Source organism: Otolemur garnettii, unplaced genomic scaffold (genome assembly GCF_000181295.1).
Source record: "Otolemur garnettii isolate 467f Iridium unplaced genomic scaffold, OtoGar3 scaffold00046, whole genome shotgun sequence".
NCBI lineage: Eukaryota > Metazoa > Chordata > Mammalia > Primates > Galagidae > Otolemur > Otolemur garnettii.
The window spans coordinates 30,105-40,221 of record NW_003852441.1 but is presented as its reverse complement, the minus strand read 5'-3'; the positions used below and the strand labels follow the sequence as shown (position 1 = coordinate 40,221).

The 10,117-nt window shown below is 42.1% G+C and overlaps 1 pseudogene; it reads right to left on the bottom strand.

Moving 5' to 3' along the window:
- Positions 1-1,300: 1,300 nt before the first annotated feature.
- LOC100953357 lies at positions 1,301-4,991 on the bottom strand (annotated as a pseudogene).
- Between the last annotated feature and the right edge of the window lie 5,126 nt (positions 4,992-10,117).

Below are 10,117 nucleotides of genomic sequence, written 5' to 3'. Positions count from 1 at the left end.
ATAAGGGAAAAGCAGCTCCTTATCTGATAAAGGTTAGCATACTCCAGACAGTGGGGATGGGCGGCCATCTGGCGTCATTTGGCTCCCGACATATTATGTACTTGGTTTTGCTTTTTCTTTTTTCCCTAAAAAAAGGCCACTGAAATGTATAAAATGGTCTGAACCTGATGACGGTATCAAAGTCAATGCCTCTTCACATGGCAAGAATAGTGCATTTAGCATTAACTCACAGGTTAAGTCTGGAAATGATTTTATAGCATTACTTTGGCTAGTACAACAGTTTAGACAGCACTCTGATAAATATAGATATGTGAAATGTGAATCAATTATCTTATGTAACTTTATGGTTGAATACTATCAAATGAAAACTGAAAATAAAAGCAAAAGCACTTTACAGTAGAAAACTTTTGTAAAGATAAGGCTCCACATGATGAGTAACTTGTAAAGTCTTTATAGCACATTGTTAGCAAATTTTGTTTTTAACACTATCATGGAGTAGCCTACTTTGCAACAACAGACATTTGAAATAAGAAAGTAGTCAAGCATGCCCTGTGGTGGTCTGAAATCAAAATAATACACTTATTTGTATATACAGCATCACTCATTACCTGCTAAAATGAATGTGAAGATTACAGATGCTAACATCTTATACTACAATAGTAAAAAACAAAAACAAAAAGTGACCAATGAAGGCAGGAAATAGGATTTAAAAGATCTAATCTCAAATGACTTTAAAGCATTCATATGAGAAATAAATGCATATTTCACAAACAGTGAAAGCAGATGTTCCACCGAGCACTTCAATTCCAGGTGGGAGATAAGACAGCGTGAGCCTACTATGTGACAGAAATGGCAGAAGAGTGCGTGTTCTTTTCTGTAAATGAAAATGCTGTGGAAATATACAAGATTCTGCCACATGAAGAGTTAGAAGGAAAAAATACAAACCCAAACTTAGACATAAAGCCAAGAAAATTAAATATCAAAAAATTGGAAACTGTGGCACATCAAAAAAAGTTGAATAACTGTCTTCTGTGAGAGCTCAAAGTTTTTGTTGACACAAAAGTATTTATGTACAACTAAGGCTTACTGGTTAAATGTCAGAGGCATATCTGGTCTTGAACACTTTTCTTATATGCTGAAGCTGTAAACTTTTCTCAGTCATTAAAAAAAAATCTCAGCAGCTGCATTAACATGAAACAATGGTCTTGATTAAAAAAAAAACTGAGAAAATTAAACAAAGTGAAACAAAAATTCTATATAAGAGGGCATTTGGCAGGATATCCAAAAATGACAGTCTCCAAGAATTCTTCCCAGGCTTCTGGTGACTGCCAATCATGGTCCACTGGGTCACTATGAATGTGCAATTCTGTTACTTGCTGCTTTTTTTTTTTTTATTTGGCAAGTTTGCTTATAACTCTGATCAAGGCCCATTTTCATCCTTTAGCCTCTGGTTGTCTGCTTTTAGGTCTGGTAACATTTTGAACTCTTCTTCCATTTCAGATATTCTTTTTTCTAGAGCTCTTCATTTCCTTTTTTCCATTTCCAATAGTGACCTATCAGCAAATCCTTCTTGTCTCTGGGTGGCCTTTTCCAATTGCAATTTTTTTTTTTTTTTGAGACGGAGCCTCAAGCTATCCCCCTCGGTAGAGTGCCGTGGCATCACGCTCACAGCAACCTCCAACTCCTGGGCTCAAGCGAGTCTCCTGCCTCAGCCTCCCAAGTAGCTGGGACCACAGGCGCTGGCCACAATGCCTGACCATTTTTTGGTTGCAGCCATTATTGTTGTTTGGCGGGCCCGGGCTGGGGATTCGAACCCGCCACCTTAGGTGTATGTGGCTGGCGCCTTAGCCGCTTGAGCCACAGGCGCTGAGCCCCAATTGCAATTTAAGATCCGTTAGTTCCATATTTGTATCATGTAGCTGTGCCTTCAGCTTTTCCCTTTCAGCTAGAATTTGTTCATAAAGCTTTTTAAAGTATGTTGAGTTGTCCTTCTCTAGCCTGCTACTGTAAGGTTTTCTTTCTTCTAAGTAACTGTATGATCCACAGAGACCCAGCAAGGAATCATACTGATCACTAGCTGTTGTGGAAGTGGTTTCATATCTAGAAATAGAATCCACCTGAGTTTCTTTCTTATTAGATCCCTCATCTGTATCTGATCTTTGTTCTTGTTCATTTTCATCGCTATCTTGTGTCCAGAATGAAACTCCTGTAGATCTTCTTTTCTCTCTTGGTTGCCGTCGTTCTCTGATTGATTTAGGTTGTGCTTTATCTTCTCCTTCTTTTTCCTCTTCTTTTTTTTCTCCCTCTCTTTCATTTTCTTTGCTAATCCTCTGGAGTAAGCAGAAGTTATACCTACAAGACTGTTTGGCCTGTTTAGTTGACTTGAAGCATAGAGTGGACTGCTCATAGTAGAAAGTGAGGAAGATGAAGTGGTTGAACTTGAAGTTGATTCTGGCCTATAACGCTGATAAGTCTCATCATATGTTCTAGAATACTTTTGTTTATATTCATCTTCTCTAGCTGTTTCTGATTTCTTCTTCTCTTCTTGCTTCTCTTTATCCTGTTTTTCTTTTTCTTCATTTTCTTGTTCTCTGGTTCAGGCAGTATGACTTCTTCCTATTGTTTTTTCAGCTTCTTGAAGATCAGTCAATGTCACCCTCTGGGTTGACCTTCTAGACTGTCTTGCTTGTCTAGATCTTGCTTTTCTTTGGGATTCAGATTCTTCATCCCTAACAGGAGTGAGGTATGATCTGTCTCTTTCCCTGACCTCTGATGTGGAGAAGACAGTGCCAGCAGTAGTTGTGGTCAGGGTTGTGGTAGAAGCTGCAGCATTTACAACAGTTGGAGCAACAGGAATGGTCACTGCCGTAGGACCACTGTCCATTTCTTGTTCAGTACTATCCTCAGCCCACAAATGATTTGAGGTACTGCTTTGTGTGCCTGCTGAGGAAGAACCTGTCGTAATCTTTGTAGTAGTGCTTGTGCTGGAAAGCAGGCTTTTCTGAAGCCCACCTGCAGAGGTAACTGTTGATGTTGATGTGGTGCTTGGAACACTAGAACTAATCAAATCATCTGGTCTTCTACCAAAGGAGCAACTTTTATGGTATGCTGATCATTCATTAATTGAATTTTTTTTTTTAAGATCATCCTCCCATTTTCTTCTTGTATAAAAACTACTTGGTTACAAACTTGAAGAGTCTCTGTTTTTCTTCTCTTCAATGTCAGAGGTACTGTCTAGTCGTCTTGTTATCGTAGGTGCAACATAGGCAAGCCTAGTTCCTTTACTATCTTTCTCCTTTTCTTTATTATCCAAAGAGGAAGAAAGCCTAAGACTGGAAGCTGAGCACGTCACACCCGCAGTGTCTTTTTCTTTTTGAGCTTCTTTAGATGCTGTGATCTCAGCAAGGGCACCATAATTGCTGGTCTTTCCTAGTCCTAACCTCCAAGATGCAGGAGACTCATCTTTTCTCTCTTCTTCTTTGGGAGAAATTTTTGTAGTTGAGGTTAGAAACTTTTTAATAGGTGATGTAGCTATGGCCTGACCTGATGACACAGTAGGTATTGTAACAGCTACAGGAGCTGTTTGTGTACTAGAAGTGTTGGCATTAGTTACAGATGCTACAGGTTTTGTCTTATCTGTCTCAGCTTCCGATTCTGAGTCGTCTTCCTCATCTTCTTCACTAGAGTAGCTAGATTCATCTTTCTTTCCTTTTTCTTCTTCATCTACCTTTTCTTGTTCCAGAGAATCAATACATTATGCATTTTCCCTGGATCAATAATCAATGTCTCTTTGTTTGTTTTTTTTTTGAGACAGAGCCTCAAGCTGTCCCCCTGGGTAGAGTGCCGTGGCATTACAGCTCACAGCAACCTCCAACTCCTGGGCTCAAGCGAGTCTCCTGCCTCCGCCTCCCAAGTAGCTGGGACCACAGGCGCCCGCCACAACGCCTGGCTATTTTTTGGTTGCAGCCGTCATTGTTGTTTGGCGGGTCCGGGCTGGGGATTCGAACCCGCCACCTTAGGTGTACGTGGCTGGCGCCTTAGCCAGTTGAGCTATAGGCGCCGTTTTTAAAGGTCTTCTGTGACTGATTATTGTCCATATTTGCTGTTGATTCAATTAGTGGAGATTTCTTATCCCGCTTTTCACTATGGAGCAGACTTTGTTTCTTTTGCAGCTCTCCTAAATATCCTAAAATGTCTTCATTTGCTACATCAAAGGCTGTTTGGCCCACTTTGTTGACCATCTCCATATCACACAGATTGTCCACTGAAATGCGAGATCCTTCTTCTTTACCCCAATGAGCTGCAGCATTAAGAGGTGTCCAGCCATCATAGTCTTTAATATGAACATCATCGCCTGCCTGTATTAAAAGTTTTAAAACTTCTGTGTAGCCTTTAGCAGCTGCAACATGAAGAGCTGTCCCTCCAGACTTTGCATGCTGGACATCACTGATGTGACCATTGTTCAGCCACTGCCTTGCATCTCTCAGCATTACCTGTTCTTCTTCCATTTGAGCTGCTTCTATATCAACACTTTGCTGACATTGCTTCCTCCTCCGCCATATCTAAAGGTGTGTCTCCTTCACTGTTGACAGCTCTAACATGTGCTCCCTGACCAATTAAAAATTCTGCAATATCGACATACCCACAGGAAACAGCTGCATGTAGTGGTATCCAGCCTTCATTATCAGGTTGATTAATATCTGCTCCATTTTCCACCAGAAACTTCACCATATCAACATTATCATCAATGCAAACCTGGTACAGGGCCGTAAGTCCATCCACATTGGCGTAATTGATGTCAGGACCACGGTGCAGCAGCTTGAGGACCCCATCTGTGTCGCCGCTGGAGCAAGCAGCCAGGAAGATAGCACCATCAATGAACTTCATCTTGATCTTCTGACGCTTCACTACCAGAGGCTCCAGGTCCGTCTCGGAGCCAATCCAGCGCTTCAGCTGCTCGTTCGCTTCTGCTTGGTGTCCGCCATCTTCATCTACTCTCCAGCCGCTGGGTATTCTTATCGCGAGGGGGGCAGGGAAGAGACAGAGAGGGAAGAGGGGAGGCAGGGTGTGTGTGTCTGTTTCTATGAGTGTGGGCCAGAGGAGGTCTGGGAATCGGGAGCGACGCCTAGAGACTTCCAGTATCCCACAGAGCACTGGGGTGACCCGCCGGCCTAGCAGACCTCCCTTCCTACCCCAGAAGCCCACCCGTCCCCAGCACGGCCACCCGTCACCAGCAGCCAATCTCGAAAATGGTTGACTTTTTAGGGACCCTGCCTGGATGGGACAAGGTTCTCAAGAGCCTGGACACCACGTCCCCCTACAACTGGGCATGCTTACTGCTGGGCCATGTAACCCTTTCCCTCCTTCAGTGTTTTACCAAGCAGCTGCTCCTGCTGAGAGGTCCACAGTGCTCCACCTGTTCAGGGGACATTCAGTGAATGAAGGCATCTCCTAAGGGTCCTCCCATGCACCCAGGGAGCATATTGAGGTGCAGCCCACCATGAAGGAGGTCCAGGACCCAGTAGGCAGCCCAGATGAGAAGCCAGCCGGGTCAGGCCTTGGGAACAATTTACCAGAAAGGGAAAAGTAGGTACCTGGTGGGCACCCAGAACCTGAGATACTCTCCCACCCTGAAGAGCTCCAGGGCCTGGCAGGCAATGGTAAGCATGGCATACTGGGGGAAGTCCTCCTCCTTCTACTGGTGGCAGGCCTGCTGTCATGCCAACTCTCACAGTTCAACAGATTTTTCTCCTTTCTGAAGAGTATGGTGGGGACCTCCTTCTTGCTGGGGTTCTTGGGCAGGCTGGACAGCCATCTTCCAAGAGGGAGGCGGCAGCTGGCCAGGAACTGAGGAAGGAGTCAGGCACTTCCCCCTTGGACCTCCCTGTCAGCCACCCACAGGCACGTGCTCATTTTTTTGGAGAAAGATCCTGAGGTACAGGGTGGGAGCAATGAGGACAGCAATTGCAGAGCTCTCAGCTGCTCTCCCAGGTCTCCCAGGGTGGTGGGTGGAGAATCCAGGGTAACAGTGATAGAGAGAGCCCAGCAGACTGTGGCACAGGCTGTGTCCCAGGACTAGGAGACCACAAGGAACATAATGAAAATCAAAACCACTATAAAATATCACCTTATTCCAAGTAGAATAATTTTTTTTAAAGAGAAAAAGTAGCAAATGCTGGTATAGATGTGGAGAAAGGCATTCTTTCACATTGTGGGTGACATTGCAAAGCACTAAAGCCATCCTGAAAAATGGTGTGGAGGTTCCTTAAAAAAAATAATAGAACTACCACATGATCCAACAATCCCCATACAGCAAATATATCCAATGGAAATGAAATTGGGCACTACCCCAATCTAAAAGATGTAATGACTTCGCCGCTGGAGTCTACCAAAGAAAAACTATAAAAACAAGTACTAGCCAATTCTTCTCGAACTATTTTTAAAAACTGAAGAGAAGCAAATTTCTTCAAACTGATTCTTTGAGGCCAGAAAACCAAAACCAAAACAAGGAGAGTGCAACAAAAGAAAACTACAAGCCAATTTCCCCACTGAAGTTCTGTGCAAAAATCTTAACACAACACTACCAAGTCAACTCGAACAGCAGGTTAAAGAGATCATTTCACATGAGCAAGTAGGAGTCATACCAGACCTGCAAAGATGTAAATCAATAAAAATGATACATTCCACTCACAGAATCAGAGGCAAAAATCCCACACATTCATTCCAACAGATAAAGAAAGTGGATCTGGGGCCAGGCGCGGTGGATCACGCCTGTAATACTAGCACTTGAGAGGCCAAGGAGGGTGGATTGTCCAAGTTCACAGGTTTGAGACCATCTTCAGTCAGAGTGAGACCTTGTCTCTAAAAGTAGGAGGTGTTTGGGCGGGCACCTATAGTCCAAGCTACTTGAGGGCTTAAGCAAGAGAATCACTTGAGTCCAAGAGTTTGAAGTTGCTGTGAGCTATGATTCTGGGGCATTCTACCAAGGGTGACGATGTGAGACTCAGTCAAAAAAAAAAAAGAAAGTGCATCTGAGAAAAATTTTCAAAACATCTTGATAAACTCTCAAAAAATTAGAAGAGGCATGGACTTGAACACAGTAAAAGGCACATAGAGCAAATCCACTAGCATCACACTGAACTGGACAAGTGTAACCACTTTCTAATATTTAACTCAACATAATAATGGAAATGCTACCCAAAGTAGTTAGACAAGAGACAGAAATTAAAAGCATGTAAATTGAAAAAGGGGAAATCAAACTGTCCCCTTTTACAGAGGACACAATCTTATATATAGAAAACCCTATAGACTCAGGTGGCACCCATAGCTCAGTCCGCAGGGCACTGGCCACATACACCAAGGGTGGTGGGTTTGAACCCACCCCTGGCCAGCTAATAACACAAAACAAAATAAAACAAACAGAACCCCCCCACACACACACACACATACTCTGACACACAAAACTTGGGTGGCACCTGTGCTCAGGGGGCAGGGTGCTGGCCCCATATACTGAGGGTGGCAGGTTCAGACCTGGCCCCAGATCAAACTGCAACAAAAAAAAATAGCTGAGAGTTGTGGTGGGTGCCTGTAGTTCTAGCTACTTGGGAGTCTGAGGCAAGACAACCACTTAAGCCCAAGAGTTGGACATTGCTGTGAGCTGGGATGCCAGGGCACTGTTCCAAGGGTGACAAAGAGAGACTCTGTCTCAAAAAAAAAAAAAAAGAAAAAAGAAAACTGTATAGACTCAAACCAACAATAATTGGTATTAAACAAATGCAGTAAAGGTGCAGGATATAAAATTAGCATAACTTTTATATGATAGTGTCAAACTATCTAAAAAGAAATCAAAAAAGAAATTGTATTTATAATAGCTCCATGAATACCTAGAAATCAATTTAACCAAGGCAATGAAAGATCTCTTCACTGAAACCTATAAAATGCGGGGCAGCACTTGAGGCTCAAAGGAGTAATGTGCCAGCTCATATGCCAGAGGTGGCCAGTTCAAACCCAGCCCCAGCCAAAACCTGCAAAAAACAAAAACAAAAACAAAAAAAACTATAAAATGCTGATGAAATAAATTGAAGATAATAAAATAAATGAACAGGTAGTCTGTGTTCATGGATTGGAAGATTAATATTGTCAAATTGTCCATAATACTCAAAGCAATCTAGATTTTCAATGTAATCCCACTTCAAATATCAATGACATTCTTCAAAGAAATTGAAAGAAGAATCCTAAAATTCATAGGAAACCATAAACATCCCAAATAGAAAAAGCAACTGTCATTAGAAAGAACACTAGAAGCATCACACTATCCAAATAGTATATCCAAAATATACCACAAAGTTAGAGCCATCAAAATAGCATGACCCTGGCATAAAATAGACAAATAAACCAAAGGAAGAGAATAGAGAACACAGTGAGAAACCCACACACTTACAGCCAGCTGCTTCCAAAAAAGACCTCAAGTATACACACTGGGGAAAGGATTTTCTCTTCAATAAATGCTACTGGGCAAACTAGATATCCATATGCAAAAGAATCAAACTAGAATCTTATTTCTCAACATATAGACAAAGGAACTCAATGCAGATTAAAAATATAAAAATAAGAGCTTAAATAAAAATAGACAAGCTCAGTGCCTGTGGCTCAAGTGGCTAAGGCTCTGGCCACATATACCTGAACTGGTGGGTTCAAATCCAGCCCGGGCCCACCAAACAACAATGATGGCTGCAACCATAAAATAGCTGGACATTGTGGCAGGCGCCTATAGTCCCAGCTACTTGGGAGGTGGAGGCAGGAGAATCGCTTGAGCCCAGGAGTTGGAGGATGCTGTGAGCTGTGATGCCACAGCACTCTACCCAGGGTGACAGCTTGAGGTTCTGTCTCAAAAAAAGACAAGTGGGATTAAATAAAACTAAAAAGCTTCTACATAAAAAGGAAACAACCTCAAGTTGAAAAGATAATGAGAAAGAGAAAATATTAGCTAACTGTGCATTTGACAATGGATTACTATCAGGAATTCAAACACTCAATAGCAAAAAAAAGGCTTGGCATCTATAGCTCAGCAGCTAGGATGCCAGCCAGATATGCCAGATCTGGTGGGTTTGAACCCAGCCTGGGCCTGCCAAGCAACAGTGACAACTACAATCAAAAAATGGTCAAGTGTTATGGCAGGTGCCTGTAGTCCCAGCTACTTGGGAGGCTGAGGCAAGAGAATCACTTAAGCCCAAGAGTTTGAGGTTGCTATGACCTGGGATTCCAGGGCACTCTACCGAGGGTGACACAGAAAGACTCTGTCCCAAAAACAAAACAAACAAACAAACCACACACACACACACACACACACCCCCGGAACGCTGGTGAAAAATGGGAAAAAGACCTAAACAGACATTTCTCAAAATAAGATGCACAAATAACCACCACACTTATGAAAAAATTATCAACACTAATTATCGGGAAAAAATGCAAATAAAAAACACAAGGAGATATTTTTGTCTCATCCCAATTAGAATAACTACTGAAGAAAACACACAAAAAAACATTTACTGGACTGCATGAGGAGGAGGAGGAACTCTTTATACACTTTTTGAGGGAATTTAAATTGATACAAATGGAATGTAAATTATGGAAAACAATAGAATTTCCACGTGATCCAGTTATCACACTATTAAAATGTTCATATATCCAAAGACAATAAACACAGTATGCCAAAGAAACATCAGCACATTGATGTCTGCTGAATTACCGTACATGATACCAAAGATAGAAAATCAACCTATGTTTCCAACAATAGGTGAAAGGATGAAGAAAATCTAGTGCATATGTGTGTGTATATACAGTGAAATATTATTCAGCCTTAAACAAGAACGAAATTCTGCTATTTGTGACAACATGAATAATCCCATGGGCTATTATATTGCATAAAATAAACCAGGCACAGAAAGATAAACACTGCAGAATCTTAAAAACATAGATCTCAGAGAGGTAGGACGTAGAACAGTGGCTGCCTGGTGTTTGCTAGAGTCAGGGCAAGGAGACACCTTGGGAAACAGGTGCAAAGTTATAGTTAGATAGGAAGAATAATTCCTGGTGTTCTATTGCATCATAGATATAT